General features: G+C 39.6%; 1 pseudogene; it reads right to left on the bottom strand.

The window, feature by feature from the left end:
• Positions 1–1,082: 1,082 nt before the first annotated feature.
• LOC128572529 (RNA-binding E3 ubiquitin-protein ligase MEX3C-like) overlaps positions 1,083–24,414 on the bottom strand; it is a 45,200-nt pseudogene continuing 21,868 nt past the window's right edge.

Below are 24,414 nucleotides of genomic sequence, written 5' to 3'. Positions count from 1 at the left end.
ATTTTGAAATTTTAATTTTAATTTACTTTTAATTTTATTCTATTTATCATTAGGAACCTATATTATAGGTACATATATGTGTGTGTATATATATACATATATAGTAAAATTATTTTGAAAGTTTTATTTTAATACTGTTTATCAGAAGAAATCTTTTGGATTTTTGTTTGACATTTTTCAGAAAAATTAACTTTATTAAGTTAAACAATAATTAGGTAATACAGTCCAGATAATGCTGACAGTTAAAAGATGTTCCCTCGCTTGTGAAGTAGTGCTACATATTGGCCTTGGCCTACTTTTCCTACAAAAAAGCTTGATGCAGGTGTGCATGCAGAGATGTTTCATAGCACTTGTTTGGGAGTATTTTGGTATTATTTGTTATTAAATCTTGACTCTGGTGAATCTTCCATACAGTTTTATGAAGTCACACAAAAACTATGCAAGGGAACCATGAACAGTGCTTGAAGTAAATATCCACAATTCCAAATGTAGGCATTTAAATTCAGTGAATTATTAGTTTAGTATAGCTGTCAGAACATCTCTTAACACCTTATGAAAATAAAGACAAAAATATGCCAGCCAATGTAAGTATTTCATAAGCCTTACTCCTTGTCACAGAGTTTATACAAGTGCTAAATGAACACAGTCCTTGTTGTTGAATGCCCTGAAGGCAATCATTGTTCTTTCTGAACACTGGCTCTTATTTTTTTGAAACTATAAGGGTCTATATGTCTTATATTGCAAATTTTAGTGTTTAAAAGGAGCAGTCATCACGTGTACTTTCTTTTTCTTTCTTTCTTTTTTTTTTTTTTAAGAGACAGAGCCTCACTTGGTCACCCTTGGTAGAGTGCCTGGCGTTACAGCTCACAGGAACGTCCAGCTCTTGGGCTTAGGCGATTCTCTTGCCTCAGCCTCCCTAGTACCTGAGACTACAGGTGCCCACCAGAATGCCCGGCTATTTTTGCTGCAGTTTGGCCGGGGTCCGGGTTTGAAGCCACCACCACTGGTAAATGAGGCCTGCGCCCTAATAACTGAGCCACATGTACTCCAGGTACATTTTCTTTAAGGTCTATAAACTGTGCTCAAGAAAGTTCATCATCTTGTAGGTCAGTTAGCACAGGATTGTAGGAGATCTGTACCTGAAAATAATTTTTGCAAGGAAAACCATCAAATGTGGCATAATTGTGCATATCTTTTCCTGTCGTGTTTGGGACACTGTCATTCATCAGATGGGCAAGTGATCAAGAGGATGATTGTGTTGTTGTAAAAAATAGAAAGCCATTGATGGCAGTATATGACCAGAAACCCAGTGAACTTGGGTTGGGGCTTATGTATTTTTCCCTCCCCAAAGCAAACTGGTAGTGAGCTTCATTTTCTTCACACTTCTAATCAATGTACCTTTTCCTGTCATTTACATGTGCTGTATATTCTTTTTCCTGTTTGTTTTAAATTATGCTGGAATAATTTATAATTTATGTATATAAATCCTCACTTTAAAGTCTGGCAAATTAAAATCAAACAACGTTCTATCCAAATATCAAATACCCAAATAAAAATCAATCTAGATCAGCTATTTGTGCACAGGGGCACTCCTCCGAGATGAGGAAATCACACCAAAAAGGAGGCAAGTCAGTCACTGAAGAGAACAAACCTCCCAGATACACAGTGGCCAAGAGGGTATGTATGAGGAATGATATTCTGAATATGGAAAGTATGATTAGCATGGGTTCTGCTTAGACAGGATCACATGGAAAGGAAGGCTTATGGAGGAAGAACCAAGTTACTTGAGATTTGAAGGACGAGAAGGAGGCAGCCACAAGAAGGGCAGGAGATACTGAAGCATTCCAGAAAGCAGAGGTGGCAGGGCTAAGAGTATGAGGGAAGGAGACCTTCAGACTCCCACATAGAGAACGAAAACTGCAAATTGAAAAGAAGGGCGTAAAAGCATGCCAAGTCAGCATTTTGTCAACCTCATTTTATAACTTTTGATATTCATGCGAATTTTAATATCATTGCACTTGGAAACCATTTTTAGGTCATAGCTTTTCCCTTTGTAATCATTCCTGAGTATGAGTAATAGGTGCTTAGAAATCATAATCAATCATAAGCCAAAGAGTTAATCATAGCCATGTACTTTGCAAGGGAACATTATTCAAATCTTGTTAAAAGTTTTTTAAAACCCTCTGGAAAGTATGAAGGGCTGGGAAAATCTTAAAAGGTGAAGTGGCAGAATTAGGGGAAGAAAGAACTGCCCACGTTTAGAAATATATCCAAGGACCATGTCCGACTTGCTGGTGATGAGGGGTGAAGGAGGAGGGTCCTGGAAAATGTCCAGTTTCATGGCTCAAGCAAATGGATGTAAAGATGGGAGTAGTATGTTGCATAAAAGAAAATCTGGGGAAGGAATTAAGATTTGGACCAGGCAGAGGAGGGTGTGGTTTGAGAGGTGTCTTTTGAAACATGGATGCAAAGTGCTTAATGCCTCCTAAGTCCAGTGTGGTAGGTCATACACAGCCCCTGCCCTCCAAGGGCTGCAGTTTAAGGGCTTCTGTGTTGACTGGGCTTCCCTGGTGTCAGCGAATCATTTTTTATGCAGGTGAAATGATTTCATAGTGGGTCCAGTGTTTAAGGAGAAGTTTCAGATGGAGAGAGGTTTTTCCACCTCTTACTCATTTTTTGCCTTGTTGAGGTTTTGGGTTAATCTTCAATATGACAAAAACCTCCACACTCAATGTGTGTTTCTGCCTATCTGTAGGAGAGATAAAGGGAGCCCATGAGGGCCAGGGATGCTGAGGGAGGCCCTATATATTACAGTCACTATAGGTTGTGTTGAGGCATAGAGGAGAGGGGTTAATAAATGAAATAAATATTAAACATAGAAGATAAATCCCTCAAATTCACCTGTGCTGTCTTATCTTCTGAATGGTATTCACATTAAAGATGGCTTTATGGAGGATGTTTTGTTTTGAGACAGTGTGAATTTGTCACCTTCAGTTCAGTGCCATGTAGTGTCAGAGCCCACGGTAACCTCAAATTCCAGGGCTTAACTGATCCTCTTTACCTCAGCTACCTGAGCAGCTGGAACTACAGGTGCCTGCTATAATGCCCAGCTAGTTTTTCTAATTTTAGTAGAGATAGCGTCTTGCTCTTGCTTCTGAGCTCAGGCAATTCACCTCCCAGAGTGCCAGGAATACAGGACTGAGTAGCCATGCTCATCCTATGGAGAAGTTCTTAATATTTATTGAAGCAAATCATTTTAATAATGATATAAGTGTTTGTTGCAATAGATTGGTCCATAAATAAAAGCAGCTCCGCAAGAATTAAATTACTGCTTACAGCATGATTCTGATGTTTGCCTGGGACCCTTGTGATTCATCTGATCTTAGGGCTCCTCCTCCAGGCCAGCTTCACAATTGCATATGTTCTTCCAAACTGATTTTAGACCCTAATGCAGTTCAACTGGTTACAATTCGGAATACTTACGGAGTTCGGTAAGAGTTTGAAAGAAAATTCGTTTTATATGGTGGTGTTTTCAGAGTTTAATGTTCTTGTTATTTATATGTGGCCCATTTATCGATTTAACAGGTGGAGGATTCCACAAGTTTTACCATCTATAAGTCCTAACATAATCCCAAATTCTTCTTTTTTTTTTGCAGTTTTTGGCAGAGGCTGGGTTTGAACCTGCCGCCTCTGGCATATAGGGCCAGTGCCCTATTCCTTTGAGCCACAGGCGCCACCTTTCCCCAAATTTTTCTTTACTAGCTTCAAATGATGGCCCTGGAGCTGTCAGCACTGCCATGGAACTAGTGGGATGAAATGAGAAGCCAAACTAAAGGCTTCCATGAAGTGAAAGATGGGGCTGCTGGGATGAAAGTGAGAAGCCAAACTAAAGGCCCGCATTTTCAGTTCACTGATAAAAAAGTGTTGAATATTAGTACAGCATGTGGTTGTAAATGTCCACTTAGAATAGAGGCTATGTGTTGCCTTTTCTATTTCACAAATCAGAGAGTTAAAATTAGTCATTATGTTTTCTGTTGACAAAATTGTCTAACTTACTGATACATGTAGGGTCTTGTTGGGTTAGACTGTGGACTCTAAGCTTTTTCTGGATTATTATTCAAAGCAAAATATTTCCATGTAAATTATATTAGTGGAAATAATGTACTGGCCTTTTCATCTTTATAATCGTCTTGCAAAATCTCTAAACTATGAAATCTATGGTAATTTAAAATCTATATTTGGTTTGTTACAAGTAAGCTTTAAAATATAGCCTATATTCCAATAATGAAGATTTAATTATGTTGACTTCAATTTTCTACATGCACAAAGGTGTTCTTTATCAACATTTTTATTTTTCATTAATAATTTATAACTCATGAAGACATTTTTAAGCAAAGGTAATTGTTTTTTAACTATCAAGTGTGTTGACTGTCAGAGCCAGGATGCTACATCGCAGGCCTGGCCCATGAAACTGCCAGGACACGAACCACTGTACAAGCTTGCTTGGGGTATGGCTTCCCATAAGTGCCAGGGAGCCCATTGTCTCAGTCAAGTAAGGCTCTCCATCAGGAGGAGCCAGTTGTCTCAGTCAGGTCAGAGCTGCCAGACTGCCTCAAAGGTGCAGCAGTCAGTCTTACTAGGAGCCCACTAGGAGCCCCGACTAGCTTCTCCTGTGGCTATTTATAAAAGTGATCCCATGGCTATTTACACCACAGGTGTGCAGATTGCCAAGCAACGATGTACGTGCTCTTGAGCTCTTTATCCAGGGACCGATCCTTTACCCTTCCCTTATTACCAAGATTTTTCCTTTTCAGGTGTCTCCTACAGTTGTTGTTGCCTTTGTTTTGTGAACACACCATAGTGAATGGAAAAGTAACATTTATAGTGCTTTAAACATGTGGGTAAAATCACTTGAATATTGATTTGAAGAGTCTTGGATTTCTTCAGATCTCTATTCTATATCTGCACAAAGCATCTATTTTATACATGACATTGTGAGTATCAAAATCCCAAATGAAACAATCCTATAGATTCATAATGTTTTCTGAAATTTAACTTTGAACATTTCAAAAAGCATGAATTTAAAGAAATCTTCTAGATCAGGTAGCTGCCAGTGCCTTAGGAATTCCTGCACTGATAGCCTACAATAAACAGCCTGGAAGAGAGCTAAGGAACCAGGTGGGCCATGATTTGTGCCCCAAGGATAAGTGCTTTATATAGCAGGTGAAATTAAATTATTTGCCTGCTCTCATGAAAGAATCTGTTACTACTATATTGAAAAATTATTTAGGGCTAAAAATTATTTCGTTAAAGATAACTGAAATTCTGCTCAAGAAGGTATCCTTCAACTGCTGAGAAGTTGTCAGAATTACATTTTTATAATAATTCTAAGAAGGCACCCAGGACAATGACTGCTTACAATTGCAACAGAAGAACTCAGCATTTCAGAAAGTATCTCATTAGCCTAGTTAATTTGATGCATGCAGTTATCTTTTTAAAAAGCTGTTTATTATTATTATTTTGACACAGAGTCTTATCCTGTCCACCTAGGGGGTTGATTGCCATAGTATCACCATAGCTCACAGGAACCTCTAATTCTTGGGCTCAATAGTTTCTCTTACCTCAGCTTCCTAAGTAGGTGGGACCCACCACAATGTCTAGTTAGGTGTAGGTCATCGCATTTTCAAATCCTAGGTTCAAATGATCCTCCTGCCTCAGCCTCCCAAGTGGCTGGAACTTCAGAAGCCCACCATAACACCTGGCTAATTTTTTCTATTATTCGTAGAGGTGGGGTCTCACTGTTGCTCAGTCTGCTCTTGAACTCCTAAGATCAAAGGATCCTGCCACCTTAGTATTCCAGAGTGCTAGCCTTACAGGTGTGAGCCACTATGCCCAGCCAACACCTACTATTTATCAGCAATACAATTCAATTGAAATAGTATGAAATCTGTGTTCAAGTCACACAGTGATTTATAACAGAAATAGTATGATAGCCAGAAAACTTTTTTAAGTATACAAAAGATAGGGAAAATGAAACATTTCCAATGTGTGTAGACTAATCCTTTCCAAGGATAAGCCAGCTTAGCTTAAGTGGCTATTTATATAGTGGGTTTTGAACATTTGGGTATTGACATCTTAGTTATTTTAACAAAACTTTCATTATCATGTTACATCAAAGATAGGACAGTTTCAAGACAATGGTGTGTAACACATCATTCACAATTTTCTAATAATTGAAAGAAATCGAAAAACTCATATGAAGGAGGCACCTATGTTTCAGTTGAGTAACAGTGACCTTCTTGTTTCCACTAAAATGATCTCTACTTTGGGCAATGCCTGTAGCTCAAAGGAGTAGGGCACCAGCCCCATATGCCAAAGGTGGTAGGTTCAAACCCAGCCCTGGCCAAAAACTGCAAAAAAAAAAAGATCTCTAATTTTTACTATTCATCTGAGAAGTGGGAAATAGATATAACATTAGTATCCACTAATGCTTGAATAATTTCTATCCTCAGCAGGATCCAGGTGTTTAGACATAGTTAAGTTCTAATTTCCAGATGCATGGTTAATTTTTCAAATAACTGGTTATTTGTTTTTCCATATATGTGCTACTCCTTAATCAGTGATTATCTCTTATATCTTTCCAATAAATTCCTTTTGGATAATAGAGCTGCAGAAGGAAAGTGAAATGTAGAATGGAATAAAAAATATAAAAACAAATATAAAAAACAAGAGTATTGGGTGTGGAAGGTGGTGTGGTAAAGCTTCAGTGATAGACCAAAGAGTTTTTACTGGCTCCTGCAGGTCAGAGTGATTGAAGATTCTCTGAGTGGTTGGGAAACTGTCACTCAGGCAAAGCTCCACACAAGCCTGCTTCTAAATCTCTCAGAAAACACATCTTTCTTTCTTTATTTCACTGTATGTGGTTCTTGTGTAACCTTTCTTTTCTTTCACTAGGTCAGTGCTGTGTGTTGTGACATCTGAGTTCATTTCATGGTTTCTAGCTTCCTAATTGTATCTGGATCACCTGTAGGGTAAACACGCCTACAATTACATTATTTTTCCTGCCCTTCTGACAAGTTAAGGTTTTCTTGGCATGTTTTGATTGTTTCCAACTGTTTTGCCTTTGATTCCACCATGTCTTCGGGATAGGTGCCTTTTTTGTGAGTTTAATAAGAAAAACATGTCATTTTGAGTAGAGATGTGCAACATGAGTGTGTGCGCTCTGTTGTCATGATGAGTTTGACTTCTAGGCTCATCATTCTCTCACTCTTCAACATGACATTTTTGGAAGCAACAGCCTGACCTGATTAACATGGTGTTTTGAATGTGGTCTCTGGCAGTCATGAGAAAAAGATTTCTTGAATGCCGCATTTTGTATGTTTTCAGAGTCCAGGGTTTATGGGTTCTGGTTAAGAGCCTGTCTTTCTTTCTTTTATTTTCTTTTTTTTTTTTTTTTCCGGAGTTTTTGAACCTGCCACCTCTGGCATATGGGCCGGTGCCCTGCCTTTGAGCCATAGGCACCGCCCAAGAGTCTGTCTTTCTTTCTAGGCAGCCAGTGGCGAGACTGTTCGCCAGGAGAACACCCTTCTTCCAATGTCAGGTTAGGATTATTTGCAAGTTGATTGAATGTTGAGTTACATATTAATATATGGGATATGGATATTTTCCTTGTCTCTGGAAGCAAAAAAACTTCTCAGACTCAGTAATATATTTTTGGCGCTGCTTCAATTGCCATGGAGGGCAGTATCCTCATAAAATATCCTCCCTGGCCAATTTCTTCAAGTGCTTTCCCTGAACTCTCTCCAATTAACTTTATAGTTTCGTGTCTTAAGTTTAAATGTTTTTATCCAGTGACAATTTTTGTTAATGGTGAAAGTTGGGAGTCCAGTTTAAGTCTTCTACATGTCAGGAGCCAATTCATCTAGCCCCATTTGTTAAATAGGGAATCTTTCTTCCAGTTAATATTTTTGATAGGCTTATCAAAGATCAAATGATGATAAGTAGCTAGGTTCATCTCTAGGTTCTCTACTCTGTTCCATACATCTACCTCTCTATTTTTGTGTCAGTACCATGCTGTCTTGATAACTATCGATTTACAGTATAATTTTAAGTATGATAATGTTTGTTTTTATTTCTGAGTAATGTCTTGGTTATTCAAGCTTTTTTTCTGATTCCATATAAGATGAACTATGACTTTTTCATAAAAATTGTTTTTCTTTTTAAAAGTACTACTTTTGGACAAGATGGCTGACTGAAGCCGGGATTCCACAGAGGCTCCCATCCAGAAGGAGAGTGAAAGGACAGAAATTTAGGAAGTAACCTGGTGGATTTGAGCTGCACCAAGAGAGAAGGTTGAAGAACAAACATCAACCCCACTGAGGTGACCTGTGACCCCAAGGATATAAACAAAAGGTACAGAATCCATCACCAAGTGAATGGGAGTCCCTTCCCCCATGAGAATGGCTCGGAGTGCCCCACAAACAAACGAGCAGAATTCAAAGGTCCTCCCACTACACTCCACAGGAGAGACCCTCTAAAAACTGGTCCTACCTCTCCTACTAGGGTGCCATGGTGTTCTCATGCCAGGCATAAAACTGTATAAAACTAGATATATTCTCTACTTGCAACTCTGATCTCCCAGCACTCCCCTCCACTCTCACTCTGAGGTCTGGAGGCCTGTTCCCAGGAGTCCAGATTCTTGGGTGATTTCCTGAGGGGTGTGGAGGGTGCCTAAACCGCAGCTGGTCAATGCTGACTCTGGGGCACTGGAGTGAGGAGTGGACAGTCGACTGAAAGGGAACCACACCGGAGCAGCAGTGCCCTGAGGCGCAGAGCAGCAGCTGTCTTTTAGCAACAATAGAGCCCACTCCTGGGTATTCTGAAGCCACACCTCCTGTGTCCCTGAGCAACCAGAGGAGGCCGGGCATCTACTCAGGTGACAACCACCATGGAACATATCTGGGACGGAAATGCAGGCCCCGTGAGTAAAGGGTTTCCCTGAGGCGGTACCGTACTGTGTGAAGCGCAGGGAGTAGAAACACACTTGCAGACTCAGGAAGTTCCAGGGTGGGGCTGACCCAGAGGATAGCTTTACTGAGCCTAAGATGCACCCGGCCCACAGGGGATTGTCCGCCCATATACAAAGGAAGACAGGATGCTAGAACTGACAGGTAACCAAATACAAATCTGCAGGAGCAAAGTCAGGACCTGAGGCGCAGGCTTTGGGAACTCAAAATAGTTTCTCTTCTGCAGGGGAATTTAGCAGGGACAGAAACAAATTCCCGCAAAGTTGTTCTGTTCTGTTCTGTCAGTAACATCAATCAGGGGCAGGGCTAGAACTGAGTGAACACCCCCAGCCTCCATCAAGCGCCCGAGGTTGTCAGGCCTCACCTCCCCCTGCTAGATAGAGACAGAGCGCAATGGCCTGGCTGAGCAGAAATAGATTTCCTTGTGATTCAGGCAGGTGCAAAACCCTGGAGTTCACTTCAGGCCTGTTCACTTCAGGCAACTGGGTCAGCCAACTGTGGGGCTGTCAGTGATTGGGTGTAACAGAGGTGTAAGGTGGAGAAAGAGTCATCAACCTTCCCAGATTGATCTATTTGCTGGGTGGCTCCTCCTGACTCTACACAGCACTGGAGCAAGCCATATTAGAGAAGTCACCAGACACCTGTGATCCAGTTCAGAGACCTTTTTAACTCTCCCACCTGAGATGGGTGCTGACTTAGACAATTGATTTGGACCATTTGAACTGAGCCAATCACCTGAGGACTATTCAGGTGGTGCCCTCAGTGTGTGGTTGTAGGAAGATTTGATTTTCGTTTTCCAATTGTTGCCTGTAGGGGGGTGGGATGACTTAATTGCTGGTATTCCTTCACAGCTGAGACTTCAACCCAGAGTAACTGTTTCCCTAGGGTCAAACAGAAACCAGCTGAAAACAAGACAGAACCACTTAGCCCCACCATACCATACAGGGTCCAAGTTTCTCAGACTTTAGCACTGTATGGGTCCTCAAAAAAGCTCCAGGGGAAAAATCAGATGGTGTAAAAGAAGCATGGTGCAGAATCAGTGGAAAAACTCTGGTAATATGAATAACGAAAATAGATCAAGCCCCGCAAGGAAAGATATGGTGGATGTAACTGAAGATCCCATTTATAAACAGCTGGCTGAGATGTCAGAAATCGAATTCAGAATTTGGATTGCAAACAAGATTAATAAAACGGAGGAAAATTTGGAATTAGAAATTTCAGCAGCAATTCAAAAGCAGAATTAGAAATTTGAGGAGAAATACAAAAGTTCTCTCAAGAATTTAATGAATTTTAAGCAGAAACCAGCAAAGATTCTGATACACTGAAGCAAGAATTTGCAGCCCTCAAAGATCTGAAAAATACAGTAGAATCCCTCAGTAACAGAGTGGAGCAAGCAGAAGAAAGGATTTCTGACATTGAAGACAAAGCCTTTGAATGCTCCCAACCTGTCAAAGCGGAAGAGAAAAGGAGAGAAAAAATGGATCATTCTCTCAGAGAGCTCTGGGATAAATCAAAGAAGGCTAATATCCGCTTCATTGGAACCCCTAAAACTGATGAAGAGGCCTGAGTAGGCACAGAGGCCTTTCTCCATGAAATTATGAAAGAGAATTTTCCAGACATGCCAAGAGATTCTGCAATTCAGATAGCAGACAGTTTTAGAACCCCAGCATTACTCAATCCCAATAAGACATCCCCCAGGCATATCATAATTAACTTCACTAAAGTTAATATGAAGGAGAAAATTCTCAAAGCAGCCAGACAAGAGAAATCAATTACCTACAAATGGAAGAATATTAGAATGATTGCATATCTCTCTGCTGAAACTTTTCAAACCAGAAGAGGGTGGTCATTGACTTTTAATCTCCTAAAGCAAAATAACTTTCTTTTTTTTTTTTTATTGTTGGCGATTCATTGAGGGTACAATAAGCCAAGTTACATTGACTGCAATTGTTAGGCAAAGTCCCTCTTGCAATCATGTCTTGTCCCCATAAAGTGTGACACACACCAAGGCCCCACCGCCCCTCCCTCCATCCCTCTTTCTGCTATTCCTCCCCCCATAACCTTAATTGTCATTAATTGTCCTCATATCAAAATTGAATACATAGGATTCATACTTCTCCATTCTTGTTATGCTTTACTAAGAATAATGTCTTCCACGTCCATCCAGGTTAATACAAAGTATGTAAAGTCTCCATTTTTTTTAATGGCTGAGTGTTATGCCATGGCATAAATATACCACAGCTTGTTAATCCATTCCTAGGTTGCTGGGCATTTAGGCTGTTTCCACATTTTGGCGACTGTAAATTGAGCTGCAATAAACAGTCTAGTACAAGTGTCCTTATGATGGAAGGATTTCTTTCCTTCTGGGTAGATGCCCAGTAATGGGATTGCAGGAACAATGGGAGGTCTAGCTTGAGTGCTTTGAGGCTTCTCCATACTTCCTTCCAGAAAGGTTGTACTAGTTTGCAGTCCCACCAACAGTGTAAAAGTGCTCCCTTCTCTCCACATCCACACCACCATCTGCAGTTTTGAGAGTTTGTGATGTGCGCCATTCTCACTGGGGTTAGATGATATCTCAGGGTTGTTTTGATTTGCATTTCTCTAATATATAGAGATGATGAACATTTTTTCATGTTTTTGTTAGCCATTCGTCTGTCATCTTTAGAGAAGGTTTTATTCATGTCTCTTGCCCATTGATATATGGGATTTTTGACTTTTTTCATGTGCAGTAATTTGAGTTGTCTATAGATCCTAGTTATCACGCTTTTGCCTGATTGAAAATATGCAAATATCCTTCCCCATTGTGTAGGTCCTCTTTTTGCTTTGGTTATTGTCTCCTTAGCTGTACAGAAGCTTTTCAGTTTAATAAAGTCCTATTTGTTTGTTTTTGTTGTTGTTGCAATTGCCATGGCAGTCATCTTCATGAAGTCTTTCCCCAGGCCAATATCTTCCAGTGTTTTTCCTATGCTTTCTTGGAGGATTTTCAGTGTTTCATGCCTGAAATTTAAGTCCTTTATACATTTTGGATCAATTTTTGGAGTGGAGAAAGGTGTGGGTCCAATTTCAGTCTTTTACATGTAGACATCCTGTTCTTCCAACACCATTTATTAAATAGGGAGTCTTTCCCCCAAGGTATGTTCTTGTTTGGTTTATCAAAGCTTAGGTGGTTGAAAGATGTTAGTTTCATTTCTTGGTTTTCAATTCGATTCCAAGTGTCTATGTCTCTGTTTTTGTGCCAGTACCATGCTTTCTTGACCACTATGGCTTTGTGGTACAGACTATAATCTTGTATACTAATGCCCCCAGTTTTAATTTTATTACTAAGAACTGCCTTAGCTATATGGGTTTTTTTATGGTTCCATACAAAATGCAGAATCATTTTCTCCAAATCTTGAAAGTACGATGTTGGTATTTTGATAGGAATGGCATTGAATAGGTAGATTGCTTTGGGAAGTATAGACATTTTAACAATGTTGATTCTTCCCATCCATGAGCATGGTATGTTCTTCCATTTGTTAATAATCTCTGCTATTTCCTTTCTGAGGATTTCATAGTTTTCTTTATAGAGTTCCTTCACCTCCTTCATTAGGTATACTCCTAGGTATTTCATTTTCTTTGAGACTATGGTGAAGGGAGTTGTGTCCTTAATTAGCTTCTCATCTTGACTGTTATTGGTGTACACAAAGGCTACTGACTTGTGGACATTGATTTTATATCCTGAAACATTACTGTATTTTTTGATGACTTCTAGGAGTCTTGTGGTTGAGTCTTTGGGGTTCTCTAAGTATAAGATCATGTCGTCAGCAAAGAGGGAGAGTTTGACCTCCTCTTCTCCCATTTGGATTCCCTTTATTTCCTTGTCTTGCCTAATTGTATTGGCTACAACTTCCAGCACTACGTTGAATAGTAAAGGTGACACAGGACAACCTTGTCTGCTTCCAGTTCTAAGAGGAAAAGCTTTCAGTTTTACTCCATTCAGTAAAACATTGCCTGTGGGTTTGTCATAGATAGCTTCAATCAGTTTTAGAAATGTGCCACCTATGCCTATACTCTTCAGTGTTCTAATTAGAAAAGGATGCTGCATTTTATCAAATGCTTTTTCTGCATCTATTGAGAGGATCATGTGATCTTTATTTTTGCCTCTGTTAATATGGTGGATAACTTTTATGGACTTGTCTATGTTAAACCAGCCTTGCATCCCTGGAATGAAGCCTACTTGATGATGATGAATGACTTTTATGATGATAAGCTGTAATCTATTGGCTAGGATTTTGTTGAGAATTTTTGCATCTGTATTCATGAATGAGATTGGTCTGAAATTCTCCTTTTTGTTTGGGTCTTTTCCTGGTTTTGGTATCAGGTTGATGTTTGCTTCATAGAATGTGTTGGGGAAGATTCCTTTTTCCTCAATTTTTTGGAATAATTTCTGCAGTACAGGAATAAGCCCTTCCTTGAAGGTTTGATAGATTTCTGGTGTGAAGCCATCTGGACCGAGGCATTTTTTGGTTGGAAGATTTTTTATTGTTTCTTTGATCTCAGTGCTTGAAATTGGTCTGTTCAGGAGCTCCAAATGTTGATCCATTTCCTTCACATTGTCAAATGTCTGGGCATAGAGTTTCTGGTTGTATTCAGTGATGATCTCCTGTATCTCCGTGGGATCAGTTTGTATTTCCCCGTTATCATTCTGATTGAGGTTACTAGAGATTTTGCTTTTCTATTTCTCATTAGTCTGGCCAATGGTTTATCTATTTTATTTATTTTTTCAAAAAACCAACTCCTTGTTTCATTAATTTTCTGTATAATTCTTTTGTTTTCAATATCATTGGTCTTTGATTTGATTTTGGATATTTCTTTTCTTCTACTGAGTTTAGACTTAGATTGTTCTTCTTTCTCCAATTCCATAAGATGGCTTGTGAGATTATTGATGCTCTCTCTTTCTGTTTTTGGAATGTAGGCATCTAAAGCCATGAATTTTCCTCTCAAAACGGCTTTTGCGGTATCCCACAGGTTTTGGTAGCTTGTTTCTTCATTGTTGTTATGCTCAAGGAAGTTAATGATTTCCTGTTTTATTTCTTCCTGCACCCATCTGTTATTCAACAGAAGATTGTTTACTTTCCATGCCTTTGGGTGGGGTCGAGCATTTTTGTTAGAGTTGAGTTCCACCTTTAGTTCCTTATAGTCTAAGGAGATACAAGGTAAAATTTCAATTCCTTTGATTCTGTTGATATTAGTTCTGTGTCCCAGGATATGATCAATTTTGGAGAATGTTCCATGGGGTGATGAGAAGAATGTATATCTTTATCTCAGGTGGAGTGTTCTATATGCATCTACCAAGCACAGTTGTTCTAGGGTCTCATTTAAATCTCTTATATCTTTGTTTAATTTCTGTTTAGAGTATCTGTCCAGCTCTGTAAGAGGAGTGTTAAAGTCCCCTGTTATGATGGTATTATCAGATATCATATTGCTCAGACTGAGTAAGGTCTCTTTCAAGAATCTGTGAGCATCTAAATTGGGTGCATAAATATTTAGAATTGAAATGTGTGCTTGTTGTATTTTTTCCTTGACCAATATAAAGTGACCATCTTTGTCTTTTTTGACTTTAGTTGCTTTAAATCCACATGTATCTGAAAATAAGATTGCAACGCCTCTTTTCTTCTGAATTCCATTTGCCTGAAAAATTGTCTTCCAATCCTTGACTAGGAGCTTTAATTTGTCTTTTGAAGCCAGGTGTGTTTCTTGCAGACAGCGAAGGGATGGCTTGTGTTTTTTAATCCAGTCAGCCAATCTATGTCTCTTCACTGGGGAATTCAAGCCATTAACATTTATTGAGATAATTGATAAGTGTGGTAGTTTTCTATTCGTCTTATATGGTGAGAGTGCATTGCTTAGTTTTATCTTTTGCATCAGTGTGGAGGTTAGGTTCTGTACTTTAATTTCTGAGTTCTTACTTTGCTGCTGATCCATTGTGGTTGTCATTGTGCAGAACAGGTTGAAGTAATTACTGTAGAGCTGGCCTTGTTGTGGCGAATTACCTCAATGTTTGTATATTCGTAAATGATTTGATGGCTCTGTCAATTTTGAAGCTTAGCTTAGCAGGGTACAGAATTCTGGGCTGGAAATTGTTCTGTTTAAGTAGATTAAAGGTAGATGACCATTGTGTTCTTGCTTGGAAAGTTTCATTAGAGAAGTCTGCGGTCACTTTGATGGATTTGCCCCTGTAGGTCAACTGGCGCTTACTCCTGGCAGCTTGCAGAATCTTTTCTTTTGTCTTGTCTTTGGACAAGTTCATCACAATGTGTCTTGGAGAAGCTCAGTTAGGGTTGAGGCGACCTGGGGTCCGATATACCTCTGAAAGCAGTGTGTCAGAATCCTTGGTGATATTTGGGAAATTTTCTTTTATAATATTCTCTAGTATGGCTTCCATTCCTCTGGGACATTCTTCTTCCCCTTCTGGGATTCCTATAACTCGTATGTTGGAACGCTTCATAAAGTCCCATAATTCTGACAGTGAACGTTCTGCTTTCTCTCTCTTCTTTTCTGCCTCTTTTACTATCTGAGTTATCTCAAGAACTTTGTCTTCTACCTCTGAAATTCTTTCTTCTGCATGGTCTAACCTGCTGCTGATACTTTCCATTGCATCTTTAAGTTCCCTAATTGACTGTTTCAGTTCCTTCAGCTCTGCTATATCCTTTTTATATTCTTCATACCATTCATCTCTTATTTGATTCTGTTTCTGGATTTCCTTTTGGTTACTTTCCACTTTATTAGCATTTTCCTTCATTGTTTCCATCATTTTTTTCATTGTTTTCAACATGTGTATTCTAAATTCCCTTTCTGTCATTCCTAACATTTCTGTATAGGTGGAATCATCTGCAGTAGCTACCTCATGGTCCCTTGGCGGGGTTGTTCTGCCCTGGTTCTTCATGTTGCCTGGAGTTTTCTACTGATTCTTCCTCATGAGTGATTTCTTTTATCTGTTTCCTTGCCCTAATTTTCCTTTCACTTCCTCTTGCTCTTTAAGTTCTCATGCTTGTGGACTAAGGGTTACAGGACCAGAAGGGTGAAAAGGTTGAAGAGCAAAAAAGGGATGAAAGAAAGGAGGATCGAGTGATAAGAAAAACAAAGAAAACTAGAGAAAGGAGAGGGGGTGGGTAAAAGGAATATTGACAAAAAGAAGAGAGGCACAGAAAGAGGGAGACAGAGCAATATAGGTGTAAAGTAGGGTACTTTGACACAACCTTAAAAAAACTCAACCTTCTGGGGATGCCCGGTTGTGTGGTTCCCTTTAGATCATCAGCTCTTTGCTAACCTGATCAGACACAGAACCCCACCTCCACCAAGTAGAGAAGAAAGATAAAAGTGCTGTAAATCAAACCAAAACAAGCAAAGAGGAAACTGTACGGGATAAAATTGGGTGGAAAACCAAATAATTGCGGTAGAAACACTAGCAGAAATGAAGTTCTCATTATTGAAAAAGGCAGAATTTGGAAATTATAATTAAACTAGAAAAATTGAGAAAGCAAAAGGATCTGTATGGAAAAGCTTGAACTTAAAAAACAAAAGAACATCAAGAACATCAAAATAAACTAAAAAAACAACCAAAAAAAGAAACACAACCATAATAAAAGCAGTATGTATATGTTATTGAATATTGTCTGGGCAACACGTGGTTTCTGGGGCATGAGATGTTAATCACAGTTCTGATACAACTGGAGGCTGCTAGTTTCTCAAACCCCAGCAGGTAGACACCCTAAATCTCTCTTCAGCCCACTTAAAAGGCACTTTGAACTTGTTCACTTGCTGAGCAGAAGCTTTCTCAGGAAAGTGCTTGTCGCTGGAATCACTGCTGAAGTGGCTATCCACTTACCCAGTGTGCCAAAACTGGTCTCACTCTGCCCCTGAGGGTTAGGGCTATAAGGTGGCTCAGACCCCACTCTTAGGCTACTTGGTCGCTGGGTTACCAGCTTCCACCCAATTCTAGCTCTGTGACCCTGAGGGTGGAGTTTACTGTGGCAGATCGCTCAAAAGGCTCCCTGTGACCAATAGCCAAACACTTTACCTCCGTCTGGCTCAGGGGCTCACACTGGGGCCCTAGACAATGGCCAAAGTTCTCCTCACTCCCGCTCAGGCTCTCCCCAAGGCAGTTCAAATGAGTGCCAAGTCCAAAGACACCAAAATAGTTCACAGGTAAGGCCTTTCTGGTTTGCAGTCTCGCTGCTACTGAACTTACAGTTGCAGGCGGGTTTAGACTGATTGAACACACGTGACCACTTGCCTGTTTTCTACTGTTTTAGTCCTCCTCTTGAGGTCCAGAAGTCTCTCGCTGACTCCCTCTATCCTCACAGGGGTGATGGTAGGCAGATCCAATGAGCCAGAGATGCCTGGAGTCCTATCTCCCCAGACTCACGGTGCCCAGATATACCGAACCTGTTACTCGGCTGCCATCTTGCTCCGCCTCCTAAATCTGCCTTTTTTAGTTTTCTCAGGAAGCACGGCTTTATGCCCTGTGTGCAAGATGTGGCTGTCCCCAGCACCAAGTAGCTTGGAATCCAAGCTTCACTCCCTGCGATCAGGCCCCGTGGTCACCTCAGCCCCGCCGTGCAGCCGAACCATCAGCCCCAGCTGGCTAGCCCCATCTCTGTCAATTTTTAAGCTTAGCTTATCAGGGTACAGAATTCTGGGCTGGAAATTGTTCTGTTTAAGTAGATTAAAGGTAGATGACCATTGTGTTCTTGCTTGGAAAGTTTCATTAGAGAAGTCTGCGGTCACTCTGATGGATTTCCCCTGTGTGTCAACTGGCACTTAATCCTGGCAGCTTGCAGAATCTTTTCTTTTGTCTTGAGTTTGGACAGGTTCATGACAATGTGTCTTGGAGAAGCTGGGTTAGAGTTGAGGTGAACTAGGGTCTGATATCCCTCTGAAAGCAGTGTCTCAGAATCTTTGGTGATATTTGGGAAATTTTCTTTTATAATATTCTCTAGTATGGCTCCATTCCTCTGGTGCATTCTTCTTCCCCTTCTGGGATTCCTATAACTCGTACGGTGGAACGCTTCATAAAGTCCCATAATTCTGACAATGAACATTCTGCTTTCTCTCTCTTCTTTTCTGCCTCTTTTACTATCTGAGTTATCTCAAGAACTTTGTCTTCTACCTCTGAAATTCTTTCTTCTGAATGGTCTAACATGTTGCTGATACTTTCCATTGCATCTTTAAGTTCCCTAATTGACTGCTTCAGTTCCTTCAGCTCTGCTATATCCTTTCTATATTCTTCATATCGCTCATCTCTTATTTGATTCAGTTTTTGGATTTCCTTTTGGTTATTTTCCACCTTATTAGCAGTTTCCTTCATTGTTTCCATCATTTCTTTCATTGTTTTCAACATGTGTATTCTAAATTCCCTTTCTGTCATTCCTAACATTTCTGTATGGGTGGAATCATGTGCAGTAGCTACCTCATGGTCCCTTGGCGGGGTTGTTCTGGACTGGTTCTCCATGTTGCCTGGAGTTTTCTGCTGAATCTTCCTCATGAGTGATTTCTTTTATCTGTTTCCTTGCCCTAATTTTCCTTTCACTTCCTCTTTCTCTTTATGTTCTCGTGCCTGTGGACTAAGGGTTCGATGAGTCCTTTTTGTACAGGACCAGAAGGTTGAGAAGGTTGAAGAGCAAGAAAGGGATGAAAGAAAGGAGGACCAAGTGAAAAGAAAAAAACAAAAAATAGAGAAAGGAAAGGGTATGGGTAAAAGAAATATTGACAAAAAGAAGAGAGGCACAGAAGAGGTAGACAGAGCAATGAAGGTGTACAGTAGGGTACTTTGACACAAACTTATAAAAATCCCCACCTTCTGGGGGTGCCCTGTTGGGTGGTTCTGTTGAGGTCAGCAGCTCTTTGCTAATCTGATCAGACACAGTACCCCACCACCACCAATTAGAGAGGAAAGATAAAAATGCTATAAATCAAACTAAAACAAGCAGACAGAAAACTGTGCGGGATAAAATTTGGTGAAAAACCAAATAATATCGGTAGAGACACTAGCAAAAATGAAGTTCTACTTATTGAAAAAGGCAGCACTGGCAAATTATAATTCAACTAGAAAAATTGAGAAAGAAAAAAGATCTGTATGGAAATGGTTGAAATTAAAAAAACAAAGCAACGTCAACAACATCACAATGAACAAAAAAAACACACAACCAAAAACAAAGCAGTAAGTATATGTTGTTGAAAATTGTCTGGGCAACATGTGGTCTTCTGCGGTATGTTAATCACAGTTCTAATAAGAATGGAGGTTGCTGATTTCTCAAGCCCCAGCAGGTAGACACCCAAAATCTCTCTTCAGCCCACTTAAAAGGCACTTTGAACTTGTAAACTTGCTGAGCAGAAGCTTTAACAGGAAAGTGCTTGTCACTGGAATCACTGCTAAAGTGGCTATCCACTTACCCAGTGTGCCAAAACCAGTCTCACTCTGCCCCTGAGAGTTAGGTCTGCAAGGCGGCTCAGACCCAACCCTTAGGCTACTGAGTTGCTAGGTAACCGGCTCCCACCCAATTCTAGTTCTGCGCCCCTGAGGGCGGAGCCTGCCAGAGTAGATCACTCACAATGGCTCCCTGTGGCCCACAGCCAAACACTATTAGCTCTGTCTGGCTCAGTGCCTGAGACTGCAGCCCTAGACAACGGCCAAAGTTCTCAGCACTCCTCCTCAGGCTCTCCCCAAGGCAGCTCAACTGAGTGCAAAGTCCAAAGACACCAAAACAGTTCACAGGTAAGGCCTTTCCAGTTTGCAGTCTTGTTGCTACTGAACTTACAGTTGCAGGCAAGTTTAGACCAATTGAACACACGCGAACACTTTCCACTTTTCCACTGTTTTAGTCCTCCTCTTGGGGTCCAGAAATCTCTCGCTGACTCTCTGCATCCTCATGGGGTGATGATAGGCAGGTCCCACCAGCCAGAGATGCTTGGAGTCCTATCTCCCCAGACTCATGGTGCCCAGATGTAAGGAAGCTGTTATTTGGCTGCCATCTTGCTCTCTTCTCTCAGCAAAATAACTTTCAACCTCAGATCCTGTATCCAGCTAAACTGAGTTTCATTTAGGATGAAGAAATTAAATACTTTAACAACATTCATACGTTGAAGAAATTTGCCATAACCAAACCAGCTCTTCAGGATATTCTCAGAACTATCCTCCATAATGACCAGCCCAATCCTCTACCACAAAAGTAAGCTCACTCACATACTTTTGATCAAACTCCAACTTCCACAGTGGTGAAAGGATTAAAAATGTCCACTGGACTTTCGAAAAACTAGAACCCAAAATTTTACCAGACTTATCAATATTCTCCATTAATGTGAATGGCTTAAACTGTGCTCTAAAGAGGCACATGTTAGCTGACTTGTTACAAAAACTCAGGCCAGATATTTGCTGCATACAAGAGTCACATCTAATCTTAAAAGACAAATATAGACTCCGGGTGAAAGGATGGTCATCCATATTTCAGGCAAATGGTAGTCAGAAAAAGGCAGGTGTTGCAATTTTATTAGCAGAAACAATAGGCTTTAAACCAACAAAAGTAAGGAAGGACAAGAATGATCACTTCATATTTGTTGAGGGTAATATCCAATATAATGAGATTTCAATTATTAATATTTATGCACCCAACCAGAATGCACCTCAATTTATAAGAGAAACTCTAATAGACATGAGCCACATGATTTCCTTCAGCTCCATAATAGTTGGAGATTACAACACTCCTTTGGCAGTGTTGGATAGATCCTCCAATAAGAAGCTGAGCAAATAAATTTTAGATTTAAACCTAACAATCCAACATTAGGATTAGCAGACATCTAGAGAACATTTCATCTCAACAAAACTGAATACCCATACTTCTCATCAGCCCATGGAAAATATTCCAATATCGATTACATCTTAGGAGAGAAGTCTAACCTCAGTAAATTTAAAGAAATAGAAATTATTCCTTGTATCTTTTTGAAACACCATGGAATAAAAGTGGAGCTCAATAACAACAGGAATCTACATACTCATACAAAAACATGGAAGTTAAATAACCTTATGCTGAATGATAGCTGAAAGAGATGAGACTAAGAAGGAAAATGCCAAATTTTTGGAAAAAAAGACTAAGAAAACACGATTTATCAGAACCTCTGTGATACTGCAAAGCAGTCCTAAGAGGGAAATTTATAGCACTACAAAGCTTCCTCAAGAGAATGGAAAGAGAAGAAGTTAACAACTTAATGGGACATCTCAAGCAACTGGAAAAGGAAGAACATTCCAACCCCAAACCCAGTAGAAGAAAAGAAATAACCAAAGTTAGAGCAGAATTAAATGAAATTGAAAACAAAAGTATTATACAACAGATCAATAAATCAAAAAGTTGGTTTTTGGAAATGGTCAATAAAATAGATAAACCTTTGGCTAACCTAACCAGGTAAAAAAGAGTAAAATCTCTAATCTCATGAATCAGAAACGACAAAGACGAAATAACAACAGACTCCTCAGATATTCAAAAAATCCTTAATGAATAATATAAGAAACTTTATTCTCAGAAGTATGAAAATCTGAGGGAAATTGACAAATACTTGGAAGCACGTCACCTTCCAAGACTTAGCCAGAATCAAGTGGAAATGTTGAACAGGCCCATATCAAGTTCTGAAATAGCATCAACCATACAAAACCTCCCTAAAAAGAAAATCTCGGAACCAGATGGTTTCACCTCAGAATTCTACCAAACCTTTAAAGAGGAATTAGTACCTATATTGCTCAACCTGCTCCAAAATGTAGAAACAGAAGGAGGACTACCCAACACGTTCTATGAAGAAAACATCATCCTGATCCCCAAACCAGGAAAAGACTGAACAAAAAACCAAAATTATAGACCAATATCACTAATGAATATAGATGCAAAAATATTCAACAAGATCCTCACAAAAAGAATCCAGCAACACATCAAACAAATTATCCATCATGACCACGTCAGTTTTATTCCAGGGTCTCAAGGCTGGTTCAATATCCGTAAATCTATAAGTATGATTCAGCACATAAACAAATTAAAAAACAAAGACCATATGACTCTCTTAATTGATGCAGAAAAAGCTTTTCATAATATACAGCATCCCTTCATGATCAGAACACTGAGGACAATTGGTGTAGAAGGGACATTTCTTAAACTGATAGAGGCCACCTACTGCAAACCCACAGCCAAGTATTGTATTGACTGGAGTTAAATTGAAATCATTCCCACTCAGATCACGAACCAGACAAGGCTGCCCATTGTCTCCACTGCTCTTTAACATTGTAACGGAAGTTTTATCCACTGCAATTAGGGAAGAAAAGGCGATCAAGGGTATCCATATAGGATCAGAAGAGATCAAACTTTCTGTCTTTGCAGATGATATGATTGTATATCTGGAAAACACCAGAGATTCTACTACAAAACTCTTAGAAGTAATCAAGGAATACAGTAGTGTCTCAGGTTACAAAATCAACATTCATAAATTGGTAGCCTTTAAACATACCAACAATAGTCAAGCTGAAAAAACAGTTAAGGACTCTATTCCATTCACAGTAGTGCCAACAATGAAATGTTTGGGATTTTATCTAACAAAGGACGTGAATGATCTCTATAAAGAGAACTATGAAACTCTAAGAAAAGAAATAGCTGAAAATGTTAACAAATGGAAAAATATACCATGCTCATGGCTGGGAAGAATCAACATTGTTAAAATGTCCATACTATCCAAAGCAATATATAATTTTAATGCAATCCCTATTAAGGCTCCACTGTCATACTTTAAAGATCTTAAAAAAAAATACTTCATTTTATATGGATTCATAAAAAAGCTCGAATAGCCAAGACATTACTCAGAAATAAAAACAAAGCTGGAGGAATCACGCTACCAGACCTCAGACTATACAACAAATCGATAGTGATCAAAACAGCATGGTACGGGCACAAAAACAGAGAATAGAGAGCCAAGACATGAATCCAGCTACTTACCATTATTTGATATTTTTTAATTTAATTTAAATAATTAATTAATTTATTTTTATTAGAATTAGTCATAGCTGTGTACAGTAATATGATCATGGGGCACCATGCACTGATTTTATAAACAGTTTGACACATTCTCATCACACTGGTTAACATAGCCTTCCTGGCATTTTCTTAGTTATTGTGTTAAGACAATCAAATTTCTGCCTTCACTAAGTTTCACATGTACCCTTGTCAGATGTACCGGAGGTATAATCCCACTAATCACCCTCCCTCTGCCCAACCTCTCCACTCCCTCCCCTCCCTCTCCCGCTTCCCCATATCATTAGGTTATAACTGAGTTTTAGCTTTCCTATGAAACCCATAAATTAGTTTCATAGTAGGGCTGAATAAATTGGATACATTTTCTTCCATTCTTGACATACTTTACTAAGAAGAATATGTTCCAGCTCCATCCATGAAAACATGAAAGAGGTAAAGTCTCCATCTTTCTTTAAAGCTGCCTAATATTCCAGGGTGTACATATACCACTATTTATCGATACACTTGTGGATTGATGGGCACTTGGGCTTTTTCCATGACTTCACAATTATGAATTGGGCTGCAATAAACATTCTGGTACAAATATCTTTCTTATAATGCGATTTTTGGTCTTCTGGGTATATACCTAGCAGAGGAATTATAGGATTGAATGGCAGATCTATTTGTAGATCTCTAAGTGTTCTCCAAACCTCTTTCCAAAAGGAATGTATTAATTTGCATTCCCACCAGCAGTGTAGAAGTGTTCCCTTTTCTCCACATCCACGCCAACATCTCTGGTCTTGGGATTTTGTGATATGGGCTAATATTACTGGAGTTAGATGGTATCTCAAGATAGTTTTGATTTAGATTTCTCTGATGATTAAAGATGATGAGCATTTTTTCATAGGTCTGTAGGCCGTGCGCCTGTCTTCTTCAAAGAAGTTTCTCTTCTAGTACCTTGCTCAGCCTGAGATGGGATCACTTGTTCTTTACTTGCTTATACGTTTGAGTTCTCTGTGGATTCCTGTTATTAAACTTTTGTCAAAGACATAACCTGCAAATATCTTCTCCCATTCTGAAGGCTGTTTGCTTGCTATACTTACTGTGTTCTTGGCTGTGCAGAAGCTTTTTAGTTTGATCAGGACCCAGTAGTGTATTTTTGAAGCTGTTTCAATTGCCCGGGGGGGTCCTCCTCATAAAATACTCGCCCAGACCAGTTTCTTCAAGGGTTTTCTCTACACTCTCTTAGGCCAGGTAGGGTGGTTACTGTTATTTGATCTTTGACAATCCAATTAAAAACATTCAGTGGGGAAAAGATTCTCTATTTAACAAATGGTGCTGGGTGAACTGGCTGCCAACCTCTAGCA

The sequence above is a fragment of the Nycticebus coucang genome, chromosome 20, assembly GCF_027406575.1.
Source record: "Nycticebus coucang isolate mNycCou1 chromosome 20, mNycCou1.pri, whole genome shotgun sequence".
NCBI lineage: Eukaryota > Metazoa > Chordata > Mammalia > Primates > Lorisidae > Nycticebus > Nycticebus coucang.
The sequence above is the reverse complement of the archived record's forward strand: the minus strand, read 5'-3'. Positions and strand labels throughout refer to the sequence as shown.